The sequence below is a fragment of the Amblyomma americanum genome, chromosome 1 (assembly GCF_052857255.1).
Source record: "Amblyomma americanum isolate KBUSLIRL-KWMA chromosome 1, ASM5285725v1, whole genome shotgun sequence".
Classification (NCBI taxonomy): domain Eukaryota; kingdom Metazoa; phylum Arthropoda; class Arachnida; order Ixodida; family Ixodidae; genus Amblyomma; species Amblyomma americanum.
The window spans coordinates 50,250,623-50,273,215 of record NC_135497.1 but is presented as its reverse complement, the minus strand read 5'-3'; the positions used below and the strand labels follow the sequence as shown (position 1 = coordinate 50,273,215).

Genomic DNA, 22,593 nt, shown 5'->3' with positions numbered 1-22,593 from the left:
CTTAAATTAATACTGTTGATGCTGTAGCGAATGTCATAGTTTGAAGATTTAAAACAGACAGCGCGATTCTGGATGGATTCAATTTCGTTAATGAGGTGCGCCTGATTAGGAGACCACATTGCCAATGCGTATTGGAGCTTCGGGCGAATGAAAGTTTCGTACGCAAGTTTACCAATGGATGGCGGTGATTGTGAAAGTGACCTTCTTGAGAAGCCCGGCGTTCAAGTGTCAGCAGCTAGTTTTGTGACATGCTCATTCCATGTTAGTTTATTGACGATCAGGTCTCCTAGACTCAAGTTGTGATATGATAGCTGAGTTTAGTGAATATGCATAGGAAACGTTGGAACCTTTACCTGAGACGTGCATAAATTTTAATTTATAGTTACGTTCAGTTCCGTCATCCAATCTGAACACCAATTTTCAATTTTACGTAAGTTGTTCTCCAGGGTTAGCTGGTCATCGTGAAAAGAAATGTGACGGTACAACATGCAGTTAAAGGCGAACAGACCAATGGATGATGCTATAATATAGGGGAGGTCATTTACGAAGATTAGAAAAAGCAACGGCCCGACGTTACTTCGTAAGTGGCGGAATGATACTCTCCGAAGACTGTGCATTGGAAGCGGTTTGTGGGGAAACAGTTAATCCAGGATAAGATTAGTGGACCAATACACAGGCATTTAAAGAATACGCAGGCAATTTAAACATTAGCCTTTAGTGGGAGACATCATCGAGTGTTTTCGAAAACTACAGAAAAATTACTTCGGTTTGGAAAGACGAGTCAAGGTTAAAGTTAAGGTCAGAAGTGAATTAACAAAGTTGGGTCTCGCATGAAAGGCCAGAGCGGAAACCATGCTGACTTGCAAAAAACAAGAAAGTTATTTTCAAGGTGGTTTGCAACATTGGAGTAAACGATGTGCTCCATGATCTTACAGGCAGTTAATGAAATAGGGCGATGATTGGATGGATTCCCTATTTGAACACAGAAGCTACTCTGCTTAGTTTCCAGTAGTCCGGAATCGAATTGCTAACTAAGGACTGGATGAATATGATCTTTAAGATATTGCTGGAAATAATTTTAGTAGAGTGAAATACCTTTGCAGGGATATTGTCGGGGCCGGGGCTACTTGAGAGTTAAGGCTGTCAATACGTTTTACGACTCCTTCGGAACTGATATGAATGGAGGGCATCTGGACGAGGTCTAAAGGAGGCAGGGTAGGTCTGCTCAGGGCAGGTTCAGATGTGAAAATAGAAGAGAACTATGAATTCATAGCATCAGAACGCTGATCGTTTGGTACAGGGAAGCTGTCATGATTAAATAAGGAAATGTTGTGGCTTTTCGTGAGGAGTAAGTATATTCCAAATCTTTAGGGGGTTGGTACGGAGGACGCAGAGTAGGTCCTGCTGATGAAACTTTTCCTTTGAGCGTCTTAAAAGTTTTGTGTACTGCATCACGCAAGTATTTTTCCCATTTGGGCTTAGAATGTGATGTCCTGGCTGCAAGAAAAAAGCGTTCTTTTCTTTCGGTATAGCTTTCTCAAAGCGTTCGAATACCACGCTTTTCCTGTATTGCTATCAATAGAAGCGAGAGGGACGTACTTGTGAATCAGAGATAAAAGTTTGTGCTTGTATAACAAGCAGTTTTTGTTCACAGATTTTAGTGGCAGGTTCGCGAAAAGAATGAGAAAATATTTCTAACTGTTAGTTGATACCAGAAATGTCTGCCCATTTGTAGTCGCGCATGTATTGTCGGACAGATGGTTGTCGGACAGGGTTGGGGAAGGATAAGTCGAATAACAGCATTTTGTGATCGCTCACACCACTGACACATTGCACTGACTGTACCAAATCTCGAGGGGTGGACAAGACTAGATCCAATGTGTTATTATTGCGAGTTAGCGTGCTGACTTTTCAGGAAATGTTAAAAGTAAAAGCGGGGTAAAAAAATTCTTTTGACCGGCAGGGGGATGCAGATAAGCTGATCAATTCAATATCAGGAAAGCTAAAATCGCCACAAAGTATATAATTGTCGTGAGGAAAGCGAAAATTAAATTCAAGAAAGACCTAGTGCAGATCGCTGGTGAAAGAGGCATCAAAATTCGGTGGGCGGTAAGAGGCAATCAGTATATTTGTGCTTCCAGGAGGCGAAATATTTACACAGAGGACTTCACTGCGGTAGCCAATATCAACAAGTGAAGGAAGGTGAACCCGATTTTACCAGCACGAGAAACCCACCGCCCCTACGACGAGCCCCATCGAGCCTATGAATGGCGAAAGATGACATGTCTTCAAGCAGTTCGTCATTACTGCTGTCCGGAGTCAGCCATGTTTCGGTGAATACCGCAATATCACTCTGATTGTTTTTTAAAAGAGCTTCCACAGTTTCCTTCTTTGGGATGAAACCGCGAACGTCAGCGAGCACTACAGGCATTGTTCAAAACATACGCGGACGCACTGATGGGAGCTTGGACTTATGTATACAACGCCAGGACCGGGCGCCGGTTCGTTCGCGGTGACTGCTATGCTTTTAATTCTTGCACGGACTCGGAGACACCGTCATAAATGTACACCTTGTTGCCAATAACGAACTTGTCAAAGTGCATCTTGAAGTTGGGACACCTCTGCTGGTTGGCAGCTCTCAACGAGCGCTAAAAACGCGACGAACGCTTCGCGTCATCTGCCACTTCGCTTCGATGCGCGGCCGTGTCGGGCGCAGTGGCCCTCCAGAGAGCGCAACCATGCGCTCGCGTTACAAGAGAAGGTTGCTAGTGACACGTCGACAGGACCAGATGGTACTCCGATTATATTAATAAAAAAGCTTGGACCAAAACCCCAGCAAACATTAATAGAGGTAGTGAACAAAATGGTAGTGGATGGCAAAGCCCCCAATGAATGGCGATCAAGTATAATGAACATGATATACAAGGGAAAAGGGGACAAAGCGGACGTATGCAAATACCGTCCTTCAGAAACGCACTGCGATGAGTCTCGGTTAGCCTGAGCAGCTGTCTGTGGAAGGAATTTAGCAATGAAAGGGGAGCATGCCTCTAGCGTGCGAAGATGCGGTACGCGCGCGCGCTTCTTCGCTGCTATCGCGGTGGCCTCATTAATCCCATAGAATCATCGCTATATTTGAATCTAGAAATTGTGTATTTTAAGGTGCAGGCGACAAGAATAAAGCGGATGGCAGAAACAAAATTGTTGGAGCGAACCCACGCAAGCGCATTTCGTACAGCGCTGTTTGTGCCGTCTGCCCCGGCATGGTTTCATTTTTGTGCTATCGTTCGCGCAAGCGTCGATGTAACTCTGCCAACACACGCACAAAAAATCACGTGGTTTGTAAGTGTGTTGGCGTTGGCCTGGGTGCTTCCAGAAGTCGCCGAACGCAGCTGCGAACTAGTGCCTATATAGAGTACGTGTATAGTCTCGCTTTTTCTGGTCGGCGTCGCCATTACGCGCGCATTGAACGAATTCCGGGACGGTGTAAACTACCATCGTGAGGTGACTTTCACGACGTACGACAAGGGAATTATGCAACAATTGCATTATGCAACAGATATAGGCGATCGAGTTTCAGTTGTAGGGGCTTCTGTGGCAGCTGGACTATCTGGCTCATATGAAAAAAAAAAAAACGTACCGGGAAAAACTGAGCAACCGCGAACGTAACAGCGGGTTCTACTGAATGTTTGTTCTGCAAAGGGAAAATTAATCCTGCCTCTTTTCATTGCGAGGGCTAGAAGCGCCAGATGCGGAATTCCATCTCATATCGATATCACTGTTTCGCTGTGCCGCATACAAGCACTACGATCAGTGCATTTGGTGACAAAACCTTTTATGCGCGATCCTTCCTCGAACACACGCTCACACAGTGAATTCTCGTTGCTTCGTACTCGCTTTTATAGCTCAAACTTTCGGTCAGTCTATTAGAACTGCATTAAGAGCGCGAAGAGTGAGCGCGTGTGTACGGCGGTGGTTTTGTAGCCGTGCTCCCTTTGAGCAGTCTTATATATAAATTTGTCGTTATAATAAACTTTTGAGATTCGCGACAAGTATTTTGAAGATGAAGACAATATATCCAGCGGTTATTACGTTTAGGGACAAATTGTGCGCGCGCAAAGGGTGGGAAATATATACACTATTGTGCGTTTTTATCGCTGACACTTTCAAAAATTTCCCCGCCTCAACCGCTGGCTCGTTTGCGGTGAAACTGCACACAGATCTTGCGTATTATGGTAAATTTTGTATCGTAGCAAGTTTGACAATGGTACTTACTTAGTTGAGCCGCGCATGATGCGAAAACGTAATCGTCTACGTAGAGATCGGCAACCAAAACCCGCAAACGACGCTTTTTCGCTGAATGGCCGCAGTGGCGCCATCTGTTTTGGGCACTGGAAGCCGTCACGACTAGGCCGCCGAGGCGAGCATTGCAAACAATATTCTTTAAAAGGTAAAGCCTCGTTAAATCATTTGTTCTGATATTTTTCCGCTTAATTAGTCGAAAATGTTGTAAGCGCTTCAGTAGAAGCAGACGAAACGACAGGAACGGCATATTCAAACGGCCCGCGCTCCTTGCAACGCTTTCCTCGACGGCCTTGTCGTGACGCTTTGCGCTACCTCGAACAGATGGCGCCACTGCCGCCCTTCAGCGAAAAAGCGTCGTCTGCGGGTTTTGGCTCGTCGATCTCTCGTAGACGCTTACGTTTTCGCATCATATGCGCCTGAACTAAGTAAGTACCATTGTCAAACTTGCTACGATACAAAAGTTACCATAATACGCAAGCTCTGTGTGCAGTTTCACCGCAAACGAGCCAGCGGTTGAGGCGGGGAAATTTTTAAAAGTGTCAGCGATAAAAACGCACAATACTGTATATGGCCACGTACCAATGCTCAGGTATTGGTTTGGTTTATGGGGGTTTAACGTCCCAAAGCGACTCAGGCTACGAGAGACGCCGTAGTGAAGGGCTCCGGGAATTTCGACCTGGGGTTATTTAATGTGCGCTGACATCGCACAGTACACGGGCCTCTAGAATTTCGCCTCCATCGAAATTCGACCTCCGCGGCCGGGATGGCACCCGCGTCTTTCGGGCCAGCAGCCGAGCGCCATAACCACTCAGACACCGCGGCGGCTCTGGTCATGCATTCGACGTCTCGATACTTCAAACTATTAAGTGACCGAAAATTTGTTCAAACTATGCTGATTAGAAACAAAGGGTAAAGGGGCAGCTTTGTCGCACTGAAATACGCGATTTTGACGGAAGCGAAGTGCCAGTTTGTAAATACCGCAGGTTGGAATTAAGAGATTTCCCTGTCTGTGTACAGTACACACCTTACATACCCCTCTGGCAATAATGGCCCTCAGCAGCTGAGATAAGTTAGAAGAAAAAAATTAATCTGACATTAACAGGTGATGCAACTTCACTCAACCACATAGCTCAAGCCACTGTTCTGCTTGAGGAAAGATAGGACACAACAGTAAGAGAAGACCATAAATCTATAATAAGAGAAGACTATAATATAAAAAAGACTATAAAAGCTTGATATTACCCAGTTTGTGCACCCGAAGCACAAATCATGAAAATCAGGTCAAGTCCAGCTCCTGCTCAAAAAGTGCCTTCAAGAGGATGTAATTTTCCAGTCCAACAGTCTGAAGCTACCGTATAGAAACTGGCAGACGTCTTGAACCTGAAGGCAATAAATTAACTGGCCGTGTGATGGTTTCCATGTCATGTTGCATGGCATGAATTACTGCGGAAGACATCGTTTTCTTTATGCTCTTTTACAGTGCAGTTTCGGGTAATGCCAATTTCACAAACTGCCAGCAAGAGCCCAGCGCTACAGAATCCGCCTCGTTTGCAGCGAGTTGCAATCCCAGTAGCACTGCTAGGGCTGTTATCTTTGTAAAATACCTACGATGAACATTCAATTCAATGGGCCTAGATTATAATGTTCAGCAAGAGCTTCTCTAGCACTGTCATCGCTCAAGTGCTGAATGAGGTGGTGGTATGGGTACAAGCATCCCACTCGGTGATGATGCAATTAGAATTTCACCAGCGCTGCGACTAGGAACAAGAACAGAGAAGGAAGACAAGGACAAGCGCTACTAACAACTGAAAGTTTATTTGAAAAAAACACAGATTATATGCACACAACTGACAACCCAAAGCGCCTGCGCTTCCCCCACCAGGCACGCAAAAGAGAGTTAAAAATCTAGATACAAAATTTCACACTCATGTAAGTTTACAGATGGTGTGCTAACGCACGTGTCGATGTTCTTGTGAATGTGATAGGCTTCACACAACTCCCTAGTTAACTGATCTGGATGTCTGAATTTAATCTTAGCCCTGTTAAGCAGAGGAAAGCATGTTTTTTTGTTAGACACACCGGGTTTGTTTAGAAGACAATCTCTGTAATGAAGGGACAGATTTGATGAAGGAGCACCATTCAAAGAGGTTCTATGCTGACGTAAGCGTGTATTTATGCATTTACCGGTTTGCCCAATGTAACTCTTGCCGCATTTAAAAGGTATGTCATAAACCACTCCCTTTGCACATGGCACAAAGGTTGACTCATGATCCACCTGGCATGCATTTTTTCTTTTGCCTCTTATTTGCTTCTGTTCCCGGGCTCTTTTGTCAACAATAGCACAAACCTTGCCTAGTTTATTAGGGACCGAAAAGAGCACTTTTACCCCATATCTAGTGCCAACCTGCTTAAGCCTATGGGATAACTGATGAATGTAGGGTATTACCGCATACTTCGTTCTGTCATTGCCGGAATTTTCCTGTGCTTCATGTCTACCACACGACTTCATCTTCTTCAGGATCTTGTTGCTAGCAAGCGCTATCACATCTTTGGGGAAGCCCGCTGACCTTAGCCTTTGAACTTGCTTATCGAAACTGCTGCCTAAAGTATGAATACATGACTTAGTAAGTGCAGATCCTAAACAAGACACTGCTATGCCACATCTAACTATTTTCGAGTGCCCAGACTGATAATTTAGCAAGGGCTTTTCCGACCGCTGTAGGAAGGACCAACAAACATGATTCACCTTTTTCTCCAATCTAATATCCAAGAATTGCAGCTGATTATCTTCCGGTAATTCAAAGGTAAATTTCAGACCAAACCCGCAGTTTTCAAAAGTCTTTAAAATGTCATCCACATGTGCCTTGAAGTCATGGGATTCAACAAAAACAAGATAATCGTCTACATACCGGAAGATTTGTTTTACACGGTTGTCTAAGTTAACTTTAATGCTCCTATCTGCATAGGAAAGAAAGATATTACTAAGTACCGGAGCCACTTTTGAGCCAATGCACACTCCTGTTTTTTGAACATATAGCCTGCCTTCCCAATCAACAAATGTGGATTTGAGATAAAATGACACAAGCTCCAAAAAAGAGCCCACAGAAACGCCACACTTTGAAATGAATGCTTCTTCATCATTATCCTCTACTATACATTTCTTAACACACTGGAGGAGCCTATCATGTGGCAATGAATAGAATAAATCCTGCACATCAATACTAAACATATCACACCCACCAGGATTATTTAGTTTCAGATATTGCACAACCGCCTCGGAATTAGATACAAGAAACGGGTCTTCTACTGTCAGTGAACACAATTTACTTTGCAAAAAACTTGAAACGGCATGTTGCCAAGTTCCCCGTTCAGTAACAATGCAACGGAAGGGGATGTCAGTTTTATGAGTTTTGGCAGCAAAAAACACTTCTAAAAAGTTGCCTTTCGCCTTCTTAATGGATGCTTGCAGGCCAACTAAATTCATATCACCTACCAGCCTTAACGCCTCGCTTTTTTGTTTAAGGGCACTGGAACGCACAGGCTTAAAGTTTTTGGCAACTGAATTCCTAGCCTTCTCACGGAAAAGTTTCTCTGGCAGCGTAACGAAATAACCTTCTTTATCCGAGACAACCACGCGAAGTTTTTCGGACGTCAAGAAATCGGTCAAGTGCGCAAAGTCCCACCTTTTGGCCGGCCCTCCGCCACTCTTCTTGAGGGCCTCAACACATTCCACAACGCACCTAGGCTGCTCCTCTTTCCGTGCTTGGCGCGCGATTGACCTTCCAAGAGCCAACTTTTCTTCTTTTCCCAAAGAAGGCTGGACCCCGAATTTTGGACCCAACTTTAGAATCTTCTGGAACTTCTCTGGCACCGGCTGATCACCCAGGACCAAGAGCTTTCCTTCGGAGCACGGAGACGCTGTACTGGAGGGAAACCACGGGCGGGCGGTGTACCAAAGGAACTCGGTATGTTTTTTCGCTTGTTCGCACCACTCATGGAAGTGCCGCACACGATTTTTGTCCTTCCCACACACCACCCAAAGGCAATCCTTGTAGTATCGATGTTGACGCCACCACTCTGAAGATGCAATCCGGCAAATCCTGCGGCTGTGCCCTTTAGATGGGAGGAGGCCACCGCACATAACTTGGACCTCAACTGGGCAAAGAGCACGTCTGGCATGCCACGAAGCTACCCTTGCTTTGAAGGCACAAACTGCAATTAGGGAAGCCAGGGCTGCCTGGTTGTCAAAAGGAGCGGGATTAGGACATAGAAAAGAGCTCAATGTACTAGAAATGAACTGTAGCAAAATGGTGGTTTGAGCTAGTTGGTACATATTCACAATTTCACCAGCGCTGCGACTAGGAACAAGAACAGAGAAGGAAGACAAGGACAAGCGCTACTAACAACTGAAAGTTTATTTGAAAAAAACACAGATTATATGCACACAACTGACAACCCAAAGCGCCTGCGCTTCCCCCACCAGGCACGCAAAAGAGAGTTAAAAATCTAGATACAAAATTTCACACTCATGTAAGTTTACAGATGGTGTGCTAACGCACGTGTCGATGTTCTTGTGAATGTGATAGGCTTCACACAACTCCCTAGTTAACTGATCTGGATGTCTGAATTTAATCTTAGCCCTGTTAAGCAGAGGAAAGCATGTTTTTTTGTTAGACACACCGGGTTTGTTTAGAAGACAATCTCTGTAATGAAGGGACAGATTTGATGAAGGAGCACCATTCAAAGAGGTTCTATGCTGACGTAAGCGTGTATTTATGCATTTACCGGTTTGCCCAATGTAACTCTTGCCGCATTTAAAAGGTATGTCATAAACCACTCCCTTTGCACATGGCACAAAGGTTGACTCATGATCCACCTGGCATGCATTTTTTCTTTTGCCTCTTATTTGCTTCTGTTCCCGGGCTCTTTTGTCAACAATAGCACAAACCTTGCCTAGTTTATTAGGGACCGAAAAGGGCACTTTTACCCCATATCTAGTGCCAACCTGCTTAAGCCTATGGGATAACTGATGAATGTAGGGTATTACCGCATACTTCGTTCTGTCATTGCCGGAATTTTCCTGTGCTTCATGTCTACCACACGACTTCATCTTCTTCAGGATCTTGTTGCTAGCAAGCGCTATCACATCTTTGGGGAAGCCCGCTGACCTTAGCCTTTGAACTTGCTTATCGAAACTGCTGCCTAAAGTATGAATACATGACTTAGTAAGTGCAGATCCTAAACAAGACACTGCTATGCCACATTTAACTATTTTCGAGTGCCCAGACTGATAATTTAGCAAGGGCTTTTCCGACCGCTGTAGGAAGGACCAACAAACATGATTCACCTTTTTCTCCAATCTAATATCCAAGAATTGCAGCTGATTATCTTCCGGTAATTCAAAGGTAAATTTCAGACCAAACCCGCAGTTTTCAAAAGTCTTTAAAATGTCATCCACATGTGCCTTGAAGTCATGGGATTCAACAAAAACAAGATAATCGTCTACATACCGGAAGATTTGTTTTACACGGTTGTCTAAGTTAACTTTAATGCTCCTATCTGCATAGGAAAGAAAGATATTACTAAGTACCGGAGCCACTTTTGAGCCAATGCACACTCCTGTTTTTTGAACATATAGCCTGCCTTCCCAATCAACAAATGTGGATTTGAGATAAAATGACACAAGCTCCAAAAAAGAGCCCACAGAAACGCCACACTTTGAAATGAATGCTTCTTCATCATTATCCTCTACTATACATTTCTTAACACACTGGAGGAGCCTATCATGTGGCAATGAATAGAATAAATCCTGCACATCAATACTAAACATATCACACCCACCAGGATTATTTAGTTTCAGATATTGCACAACCGCCTCGGAATTAGATACAAGAAACGGGTCTTCTACTGTCAGTGAACACAATTTACTTTGCAAAAAACTTGAAACGGCATGTTGCCAAGTTCCCCGTTCAGTAACAATGCAACGGAAGGGGATGTCAGTTTTATGAGTTTTGGCAGCAAAAAACACTTCTAAAAAGTTGCCTTTCGCCTTCTTAATGGATGCTTGCAGGCCAACTAAATTCATATCACCTACCAGCCTTAACGCCTCGCTTTTTTGTTTAAGGGCACTGGAACGCACAGGCTTAAAGTTTTTGGCAACTGAATTCCTAGCCTTCTCACGGAAAAGTTTCTCTGGCAGCGTAACGAAATAACCTTCTTTATCCGAGACAACCACGCGAAGTTTTTCGGACGTCAAGAAATCGGTCAAGTGCGCAAAGTCCCACCTTTTGGCCGGCCCTCCGCCACTCTTCTTGAGGGCCTCAACACATTCCACAACGCACCTAGGCTGCTCCTCTTTCCGTGCTTGGCGCGCGATTGACCTTCCAAGAGCCAACTTTTCTTCTTTTCCCAAAGAAGGCTGGACCCCGAATTTTGGACCCAACTTTAGAATCTTCTGGAACTTCTCTGGCACCGGCTGATCACCCAGGACCAAGAGCTTTCCTTCGGAGCACGGAGACGCTGTACTGGAGGGAAACCACGGGCGGGCGGTGTACCAAAGGAACTCGGTATGTTTTTTCGCTTGTTCGCACCACTCATGGAAGTGCCGCACACGATTTTTGTCCTTCCCACACACCACCCAAAGGCAATCCTTGTAGTATCGATGTTGACGCCACCACTCTGAAGATGCAATCCGGCAAATCCTGCGGCTGTGCCCTTTAGATGGGAGGAGGCCACCGCACATAACTTGGACCTCAACTGGGCAAAGAGCACGTCTGGCATGCCACGAAGCTACCCTTGCTTTGAAGGCACAAACTGCAATTAGGGAAGCCAGGGCTGCCTGGTTGTCAAAAGGAGCGGGATTAGGACATAGAAAAGAGCTCAATGTACTAGAAATGAACTGTAGCAAAATGGTGGTTTGAGCTAGTTGGTACATATTCACAATTTCACCAGCGCTGCGACTAGGAACAAGAACAGAGAAGGAAGACAAGGACAAGCGCTACTAACAACTGAAAGTTTATTTGAAAAAAACACAGATTATATGCACACAACTGACAACCCAAAGCGCCTGCGCTTCCCCCACCAGGCACGCAAAAGAGAGTTAAAAATCTAGATACAAAATTTCACACTCATGTAAGTTTACAGATGGTGTGCTAACGCACGTGTCGATGTTCTTGTGAATGTGATAGGCTTCACACAACTCCCTAGTTAACTGATCTGGATGTCTGAATTTAATCTTAGCCCTGTTAAGCAGAGGAAAGCATGTTTTTTTGTTAGACACACCGGGTTTGTTTAGAAGACAATCTCTGTAATGAAGGGACAGATTTGATGAAGGAGCACCATTCAAAGAGGTTCTATGCTGACGTAAGCGTGTATTTATGCATTTACCGGTTTGCCCAATGTAACTCTTGCCGCATTTAAAAGGTATGTCATAAACCACTCCCTTTGCACATGGCACAAAGGTTGACTCATGATCCACCTGGCATGCATTTTTTCTTTTGCCTCTTATTTGCTTCTGTTCCCGGGCTCTTTTGTCAACAATAGCACAAACCTTGCCTAGTTTATTAGGGACCGAAAAGAGCACTTTTACCCCATATCTAGTGCCAACCTGCTTAAGCCTATGGGATAACTGATGAATGTAGGGTATTACCGCATACTTCGTTCTGTCATTGCCGGAATTTTCCTGTGCTTCATGTCTACCACACGACTTCATCTTCTTCAGGATCTTGTTGCTAGCAAGCGCTATCACATCTTTGGGGAAGCCCGCTGACCTTAGCCTTTGAACTTGCTTATCGAAACTGCTGCCTAAAGTATGAATACATGACTTAGTAAGTGCAGATCCTAAACAAGACACTGCTATGCCACATTTAACTATTTTCGAGTGCCCAGACTGATAATTTAGCAAGGGCTTTTCCGACCGCTGTAGGAAGGACCAACAAACATGATTCACCTTTTTCTCCAATCTAATATCCAAGAATTGCAGCTGATTATCTTCCGGTAATTCAAAGGTAAATTTCAGACCAAACCCGCAGTTTTCAAAAGTCTTTAAAATGTCATCCACATGTGCCTTGAAGTCATGGGATTCAACAAAAACAAGATAATCGTCTACATACCGGAAGATTTGTTTTACACGGTTGTCTAAGTTAACTTTAATGCTCCTATCTGCATAGGAAAGAAAGATATTACTAAGTACCGGAGCCACTTTTGAGCCAATGCACACTCCTGTTTTTTGAACATATAGCCTGCCTTCCCAATCAACAAATGTGGATTTGAGATAAAATGACACAAGCTCCAAAAAAGAGCCCACAGAAACGCCACACTTTGAAATGAATGCTTCTTCATCATTATCCTCTACTATACATTTCTTAACACACTGGAGGAGCCTATCATGTGGCAATGAATAGAATAAATCCTGCACATCAATACTAAACATATCACACCCACCAGGATTATTTAGTTTCAGATATTGCACAACCGCCTCGGAATTAGATACAAGAAACGGGTCTTCTACTGTCAGTGAACACAATTTACTTTGCAAAAAACTTGAAACGGCATGTTGCCAAGTTCCCCGTTCAGTAACAATGCAACGGAAGGGGATGTCAGTTTTATGAGTTTTGGCAGCAAAAAACACTTCTAAAAAGTTGCCTTTCGCCTTCTTAATGGATGCTTGCAGGCCAACTAAATTCATATCACCTACCAGCCTTAACGCCTCGCTTTTTTGTTTAAGGGCACTGGAACGCACAGGCTTAAAGTTTTTGGCAACTGAATTCCTAGCCTTCTCACGGAAAAGTTTCTCTGGCAGCGTAACGAAATAACCTTCTTTATCCGAGACAACCACGCGAAGTTTTTCGGACGTCAAGAAATCGGTCAAGTGCGCAAAGTCCCACCTTTTGGCCGGCCCTCCGCCACTCTTCTTGAGGGCCTCAACACATTCCACAACGCACCTAGGCTGCTCCTCTTTCCGTGCTTGGCGCGCGATTGACCTTCCAAGAGCCAACTTTTCTTCTTTTCCCAAAGAAGGCTGGACCCCGAATTTTGGACCCAACTTTAGAATCTTCTGGAACTTCTCTGGCACCGGCTGATCACCCAGGACCAAGAGCTTTCCTTCGGAGCACGGAGACGCTGTACTGGAGGGAAACCACGGGCGGGCGGTGTACCAAAGGAACTCGGTATGTTTTTTCGCTTGTTCGCACCACTCATGGAAGTGCCGCACACGATTTTTGTCCTTCCCACACACCACCCAAAGGCAATCCTTGTAGTATCGATGTTGACGCCACCACTCTGAAGATGCAATCCGGCAAATCCTGCGGCTGTGCCCTTTAGATGGGAGGAGGCCACCGCACATAACTTGGACCTCAACTGGGCAAAGAGCACGTCTGGCATGCCACGAAGCTACCCTTGCTTTGAAGGCACAAAGGAGGCGGTGGCCTCCTCCCATCTAAAGGGCACAGCCGCAGGATTTGCCGGATTGCATCTTCAGAGTGGTGGCGTCAACATCGATACTACAAGGATTGCCTTTGGGTGGTGTGTGGGAAGGACAAAAATCGTGTGCGGCACTTCCATGAGTGGTGCGAACAAGCGAAAAAACATACCGAGTTCCTTGGGTACACCGCCCGCCCGTGGTTTCCCTCCAGTACAGCGTCTCCGTGCTCCGAAGGAAAGCTCTTGGTCCTGGGTGATCAGCCGGTGCCAGAGAAGTTCCAGAAGATTCTAAAGTTGGGTCCAAAATTCGGGGTCCAGCCTTCTTTGGGAAAAGAAGAAAAGTTGGCTCTTGGAAGGTCAATCGCGCGCCAAGCACGGAAAGAGGAGCAGCCTAGGTGCGTTGTGGAATGTGTTGAGGCCCTCAAGAAGAGTGGCGGAGGGCCGGCCAAAAGGTGGGACTTTGCGCACTTGACCGATTTCTTGACGTCCGAAAAACTTCGCGTGGTTGTCTCGGATAAAGAAGGTTATTTCGTTACGCTGCCAGAGAAACTTTTCCGTGAGAAGGCTAGGAATTCAGTTGCCAAAAACTTTAAGCCTGTGCGTTCCAGTGCCCTTAAACAAAAAAGCGAGGCGTTAAGGCTGGTAGGTGATATGAATTTAGTTGGCCTGCAAGCATCCATTAAGAAGGCGAAAGGCAACTTTTTAGAAGTGTTTTTTGCTGCCAAAACTCATAAAACTGACATCCCCTTCCGTTGCATTGTTACTGAACGGGGAACTTGGCAACATGCCGTTTCAAGTTTTTTGCAAAGTAAATTGTGTTCACTGACAGTAGAAGACCCGTTTCTTGTATCTAATTCCGAGGCGGTTGTGCAATATCTGAAACTAAATAATCCTGGTGGGTGTGATATGTTTAGTATTGATGTGCAGGATTTATTCTATTCATTGCCACATGATAGGCTCCTCCAGTGTGTTAAGAAATGTATAGTAGAGGATAATGATGAAGAAGCATTCATTTCAAAGTGTGGCGTTTCTGTGGGCTCTTTTTTGGAGCTTGTGTCATTTTATCTCAAATCCACATTTGTTGATTGGGAAGGCAGGCTATATGTTCAAAAAACAGGAGTGTGCATTGGCTCAAAAGTGGCTCCGGTACTTAGTAATATCTTTCTTTCCTATGCAGATAGGAGCATTAAAGTTAACTTAGACAACCGTGTAAAACAAATCTTCCGGTATGTAGACGATTATCTTGTTTTTGTTGAATCCCATGACTTCAAGGCACATGTGGATGACATTTTAAAGACTTTTGAAAACTGCGGGTTTGGTCTGAAATTTACCTTTGAATTACCGGAAGATAATCAGCTGCAATTCTTGGATATTAGATTGGAGAAAAAGGTGAATCATGTTTGTTGGTCCTTCCTACAGCGGTCGGAAAAGCCCTTGCTAAATTATCAGTCTGGGCACTCGAAAATAGTTAAATGTGGCATAGCAGTGTCTTGTTTAGGATCTGCACTTACTAAGTCATGTATTCATACTTTAGGCAGCAGTTTCGATAAGCAAGTTCAAAGGCTAAGGTCAGCGGGCTTCCCCAAAGATGTGATAGCGCTTGCTAGCAACAAGATCCTGAAGAAGATGAAGTCGTGTGGTAGACATGAAGCACAGGAAAATTCCGGCAATGACAGAACGAAGTATGCGGTAATACCCTACATTCATCAGTTATCCCATAGGCTTAAGCAGGTTGGCACTAGATATGGGGTAAAAGTGCTCTTTTCGGTCCCTAATAAACTAGGCAAGGTTTGTGCTATTGTTGACAAAAGAGCCCGGGAACAGAAGCAAATAAGAGGCAAAAGAAAAAATGCATGCCAGGTGGATCATGAGTCAACCTTTGTGCCATGTGCAAAGGGAGTGGTTTATGACATACCTTTTAAATGCGGCAAGAGTTACATTGGGCAAACCGGTAAATGCATAAATACACGCTTACGTCAGCATAGAACCTCTTTGAATGGTGCTCCTTCATCAAATCTGTCCCTTCATTACAGAGATTGTCTTCTAAACAAACCCGGTGTGTCTAACAAAAAAACATGCTTTCCTCTGCTTAACAGGGCTAAGATTAAATTCAGACATCCAGATCAGTTAACTAGGGAGTTGTGTGAAGCCTATCACATTCACAAGAACATCGACACGTGCGTTAGCACACCATCTGTAAACTTACATGAGTGTGAAATTTTGTATCTAGATTTTTAACTCTCTTTTGCGTGCCTGGTGGGGGAAGCGCAGGCGCTTTGGGTTGTCAGTTGTGTGCATATAATCTGTGTTTTTTTCAAATAAACTTTCAGTTGTTAGTAGCGCTTGTCCTTGTCTTCCTTCTCTGTTCTTGTTCCTAGTCGCAGCGCTGGTGAAATTGTGAATATGTACCAACTAGCTCAAACCACCATTTTGCTGCAATTAGAAAAGTCACTACCCTCCTGTAATAAAGTTGAAACTGGCCCCTCCTATGCAATAAAAGTAGGCACATGCAGTGCCCACAATCATCCTGTTCATTCCCTGATTTACATTTTCAGTGGGCTTCAGCACCCGTTTAAGTTGTCTCAAAGCAGTATGTTAGTGAAATTTCTTTGTTTTCATTAGCTTTGTGGAGCATTTTCTGCTGCAATGGCATAAACAGGAAGGCACTATGCGGTTCTGCAGGAACACTTCAGACTGTGATGCGACACACGGCAAGCACTTACCTCAAATATGAGTAGGTTACTCAGAGGAAACAATGTGGTGGTTGGGTATAGTCTTCAAAAAAAAAAAACTGCTTTGTAACACGGCTTTTCCATACGGCCAACGAAGTTGTTACTCATTTATTTATTCATACACTTCATTAATTACTAACAAGGCGTGTCAGTAGGAATACTTTATTTGGCAAGGAAGTCCTGGCCGACGTGGGCCTAATGCGACTGCCTGTACGCCAAGGTGCAGACTTGTGGGCACATTCTTGAGCCAGTAGCCTGGAACGGGGAATAGGAGCCTTGGACCAGAGAATGCCGCGCCATGCAAGGTTGGCTGCTGCAGTCCCTCCACTAGTATCAGTCATACACAGGGTTGGATGCCATGAAAAGAGAAAAAGTATGCAAGCTCAGAACAATAAAATGCAACTAATAAACCACTAAGAGAAACCCACAAACAAATACACAAGTAATGGAATGCATATGAAGGAAAAAAGATAAAGACATCTCCCAACAGGCTACAGCAGCAGCCCACGCACTCCTGTAGTGGCTTTGCATATGGACACTAGAAAGATCCTAAAAAAAAAAGGATAAAAGGAACATTGTTCAAGATGTGCCAGAGAAACCACACACAAAAAGAAGTGTGTACAATGCAGAGACCAAGAATGAATAAAAATAGTCAAGACAAACAATGAAAGAGTTTCTGAAAGGCTTCTGAAGCTGGCACACAGGAGGTCACAAGCTCCATATGTTAAACCCAAAACCTTAAACGGGGTGAAGACATCAAATTTTTGGTTGGAGTGTTCTTAGTTTCAAACATTGCATACTCCCACCCAGCATGTGATACGTGCTCTGCAATTCAAATATGCACATTAAATATTATCGCATTATTTATACTGAGCGATTTCGGTTTCTGAGTGTCGGGGTGCATTATGACGTCACTCCCAAGGAAGAGCAGCAACCCTGGTCATGTGGGCTCCAATAGTAGTGACACAGGAACCGCTGCATCGTCTGGTCTCGTACACATGCTGTGCATATCAGGGCCTTTCGAAATGCCGGCCAGTACTGCGATATGCTTTATTTTTGACTAGTTCAAATTATAAAACAGATATTTGAAATTACAACGCAAACATGTTTCCACAAAATGCAGTGATGAAAAGACACATGTCATTCCTCTTTATAATTTATCGCATCCTAAAGCTTATTGAGCATCTCAATGAATGAGGAAAAATCATGTAGAATGGTACAATTAGTCTGAGCCATAACTGTGTTCAGGAAAAAACATGACAGCTTGACTTTGTAAGTTGCTGAACAACAATCTTTCGACTGTTCATTTCTCGGCCTTTTGGCAAAGATCATAGCACTGAAGCGCGGCCTCGTGGTAGAGCATCCGCCTCACATTCGGGAGGTGCTGTGTTTGATTCCCAGTGCCGCCGGGTACCCACCGGTTTTAAGATTTCGCCCCCATGGTGCTCAGCTCATCTAGGGTGAGATGCTTGGGAGAAGGGTCTTCGACCAAACCGTTGCCTTGACGGATCAGAGATAAGTTCCGGCGTCAAACAACCCTAAATCCATCTGGTGCGGTAGAAGTCCCATCTTTTTTTTTTAAACCAGTCATGCACACCTGCCGATGCGTGTGAGCCAGCCACAACGGTAGCAAGAAAATACCGCTGCACTTTGCTCGAAGGAGGTTTGTGAGCGGAGAGAGCTATGGCACATCTGTCTTGAGGCTAGAGAAGTGAACGTTAAGTTTTGTAACTGGCACAAGGCGAGAGATTTGGACTGCGGGTTTTAACCACGTGGTGACATTTTTGTGTCCGCATTTGACGGGAATTTTGAGGCGCAGGCTATCCTTCCTACACAGTGCACCCCTGCAGAGCCGAGCACTAGGCCGGGAGCCGCCTGTTCCCATTGGATTAATTGGCTGGTGGACCGGAGGCCGCGGGAATCGTACCCACGACCTCCCATAGTCGAGGCGAGCACTCAAGCACGAGCCCACGGCTGCGGTGGAGATACTCTTGTCACAGTTCAGACACTGAAAAGGCGTATGACGTGATGTGGCATTGTTGAGAAACATTAATGACACAAAAAATCGATGAACAGCAGCTTAAAGGGACACTGAGCAGAAATTGAAGTTGGCTTGTATCGATAAAATACCAGCTCCTGATCACAAGAACACCACTCTTACTGAAAACAAAGCTCTTGTAAGGTAGAAAATAGCAAGAACCAAAATACAGGTATCGCCGCCACAGGTCGATCTCGCAAGTACAAGCGTGCTGACGTCATAGGACAAGAGACGCCACCTTGGAGGAATTGTCCTGCCTACATGGAGGTCGCGAATCTTTGAGGCTATCGAAGGAAGGTTGCACGGTTCAATATTAAAGTAAGTTTTGTTTTAAAACCAACAGTGCACTTTTATCACACAAGGAAGACAGACAAAAGGCAACCTGAATGTTGGAAGCAAAGAAAACTGATGCTTGGCGGCGCCACAGGCAGCCAGGAGAGTTTCGATTTGATATGGCGCTTTGCGTCTATGCGCTTTGCGTGCCCCGAGGCTTTGTTTTTGACGCGCCTCGATTTACAAGCGCCGAACAGCAGAGGAACTCCAAGTGCTAGTTAACCTTTGAAGGAGCTTGTTAAGGCTGGTCAGGTGATCGCCACAGCCGATGAAAAACTATGATGGCACGATGGTCGGTGATCGTAGAAGGCCGTTCACAGTATAAAGAGCACTTGTGCTCTTCGCACGCTCGCTCGGCGAAACATTCCCGGCTGTGCCAGGCAACTTCAAACTACTTAACGGAAATCGTTTATTAGGGACGGGAGATAAGGTACAAGGCAGTTAAGAAAAATTGCTGACGGCCTAGTGCTGTTAGGCCAGGATGTACGTAACGAAAGTGCGAAGACTTCTGCATCGGAAGAGTGCATTCACTAGAAGCGCCTTTATTAATGGTGGAGTGGTAGCATCTCCGCCTGAAAACGCTAAAGGCCCTGGTTCGATCCCGAACCTCGGTGCAGGATTATTTTTTATTCAATGAGTGGGCGGGGGGTTTCAGTGGCTCCCATAGATGCCGCCACCGAATACGTTGGTTAGTGGTTAAGCGCAGGCTCTGTTAAGGAACGTTTATACGCCGGCGTAATGCGCGCACACGCTGCATGGTGACGTTACGTTGGCCAAAGCGAGACCCTCTATACTCCAACTGCGCTTGACCGCTGACGCGTTCAGCGGCTTCGGCGCACACTGACCGCACTGGCGGAGTGCTTTGAGCATGTCTCTATTTCGCGCCGAATGCGTCAGCCGCCGCCGGCCCGGCTAGACCGATTCGGCTCCGTGGCGAGGAGCGCGTTGTGACGTAATTCAATAGTTTCGGCAGTTGGGCGGAGCTGTTCTTTTCGAGCTCTCGGCTAAATTAATCCATTCAAAGTACACATCTGAAGGTACATGTAAGTGGGCGAGAGCCCGATCCAGTGGACCCGTTGGATCTAGCGGAAGCCGTTGAAGCGTAGTGCGTCGGCTTTAGTTTCAAGCCACCAACTTTAAACGCAAGCGCCCTTGAGCACCCACCCGTTTCTTGTGGCAAAACAATAAATAAGTAACTTTAATTGGCCCTTGCAACCGTGGGAGACCTCGATGCAGCCTGCTGCACCGTGCAACCGCGCCGTTAAAGGAATCACAATCCGTTGTCCCCAAAGCCCCGGTCAGCCTCCGATGGGCGCAACGCGCCGACCTTGTCCTGGCCCTTCACGACTCCCCGCACTGGGGTTATGATATCTGATTATCAACGGCTGCTCACTGAGGAAGGGGGAAACGACCCGCCGGTGCCTAACCTAACTGTGCTCCCTGAAAAGCATCACACGCTCTCTGGGGCTAAGGTCGCTGAAATGTGGGCTGGAGTTTTTGCGAGAACTTCGTCGTCGGGTTCGGGAACGGGATCACTCGTTACGCTGGCAAGACACCGGTGCAAGCGTAAACGAAGCGACGGTAGCAACCCCTGATAGACGCCTTCAACGTGCGGCGGCGGTAGCTTTCATTTTGGCAGCTGCTAGACCGCACCGCTAGCGGCCAGAAGTCACGGAGTCTGCGTTTACGTCACGTTTCACGTCACTTCGTCCTGTGACGTCATAAGAGTTCTCGAGTTTGAATCGGAGCGGCGGGAAAAACTTTTTCCACTTGGAATCCAAATTTCTTTGAAATAAATGCACCTTTCGCTCGCGGACAAGCGGCAACAAAGCCATGAAATGCCGAACTATCAGATTTTGCTAACAAAAAAAAATTGATAGAGCTCTTCTCAGTGTCCCTTTAAGCTACAACAAGAGTGAGAGCATTAACAAGACGACCTCTTCCACTCTCCCTTGTGACACCTCCAGCTGTGGAATGCTGCCCCAGATGCAGCATTCTTGATGGGACATGGCCCACTTAACTCTTGTGCATGGGTTTCACCACACTGGAATCCCTGGCTGTAACGGACCCAGAGATGCTGACACATTTCAACTAGGAATCCGTGCAGGAATTTCAGCAGCTGTTTCCCTTCTCAATAGATGAAAAGTGCCTGGGCGATCCGGAGTCCTAGATTTGGAAGTCTGTTAAAATTATGCTCACAAGTTCTTGCTTTCTTTTAATGGTTCATAAGAGTGGTGGCCATATGTGCTGACATTACATGTGCTTTCACAAAAGAAACAAACAACTCTACTTTGAAAAAATTCTGGAAAATTTCTAAACGGAACACACTGCATGCTTTCAGGGGCTCCATACACTGCTCATTGTACTGCAAAAGAATACTTCAGGCTTTCAAGAAGGAACCCTTGAACAAGAGGGCTGAAAGGTTGGTTTGCTCATCACTGAGAAGCACTGCCTTTTACTGCCTTTCCAATGAAGGCACACTCTGGCATCCCTTTCGATAGCAGCAATGCCACAGGACAAGCATCAAGCGATTTCCACAAAAAGAAACAGCTTTTTACGACCTCGTCATCACAGCTCGAACCGCAGAGAAACTAGCCTCTATTTGTTTCTGCAACAGCCTACAAGATTGACGGGGCCTGAGAGCAAGATTTACAGATCGATTTTGATGCCACACTGGAGTGGCGTGGCACCTCGCATCAGTATACTGAAAGTGCATGAATTCTGCACATTACTATGACTACGGCTTATTCCACAGAAAATACTTTTGAATGTAGCTGTGTCTATTCATATGCACCAGACCAAATTTAATGAGCAGTGTGGCAACCTGTACAGAGCGAACCAGTATACACAATGCTCACTTAATTGAAGACAAGAAAAAGACAGCTAGAACAGACAGGCTGCCATGCCTAATACTCATTAGAAGCAAAAATATGTCATGCCAATAAGAACGGACCGTGTGCTGGACACTCGCAGTATCGTTAAAACTCGCAGCAGACCTCTGCGTTAATTTCAGCCTGTCCTTTTCCGAGACTTGACCACTTTCTTGATGGTATCCCTCACAACTCGCCGATTTTTCCAGGTAAACGAAATTCCTCTTGACAATTCTAGGTTGCTAGACACCCTTTAAAACCGTCACAGCCCTTCAAAGAAATACAGTAGAACCTTGCTGTTCTGTTCTTGGTTCGTGTAATCTGCAGTATCACAAAACGAAAAATTATGCGTGTTGTGCTATTTTTATTCACAATACAAATTCTGGATAACTTTTCGAAGCGATTCCCTGGTAGACATGTCCATAATTTTGCCAAATTGTGACCATATGATGCATTCAGAGACCAAGAGAAAATACCAGCCAAGCTAGTCATCATTTTTGGATGCTTTGCCCACACGCACCTGAGCACTGCGGAAGACGCCGCTGCTGCCCTGCACAAAGGCAAGGACACAAAGCATCTTAAGAGCAGCTGCGGCTCTTCCACAATGCTCAAGTGTAAGGGGACAAAGTATCTGAGAACGGTAAGAAATAGTTGACGGACTGGACATGCCATGAAACTTCACCCCCATGGAAAACAAAAATATGGAAACAACTTGCAAACGCTAGATAGCAAGAACAAATTACTCACGTGCAACACGATCGCACACTCCTCCCGCCGACCGGCCGTAGTGCTACTAAAGCAATGCTCAACTCGGCTCAAACATGAACAGGAAAAAAAAAAAAAAGCCGATGTGAAGTTTTTTGATCAAACCAGATTCGACGTCATGGGTTGAAATAAT

The 22,593-nt window shown here is 45.3% G+C and overlaps 1 long non-coding RNA gene across 1 annotated transcript; it reads right to left on the bottom strand.

Annotated features, from left to right (window-relative positions):
* Positions 1–16,602: 16,602 nt before the first annotated feature.
* LOC144112782 (uncharacterized) lies at positions 16,603–22,510 on the bottom strand. Its single transcript, XR_013310464.1, has 2 exons — positions 22,443–22,510; positions 16,603–16,781 (listed from the first exon to the last, which is right to left on the bottom strand). It is a non-coding gene; the product is annotated as an uncharacterized LOC144112782 (long non-coding RNA).
* Positions 22,511–22,593: the final 83 nt, after the last annotated feature.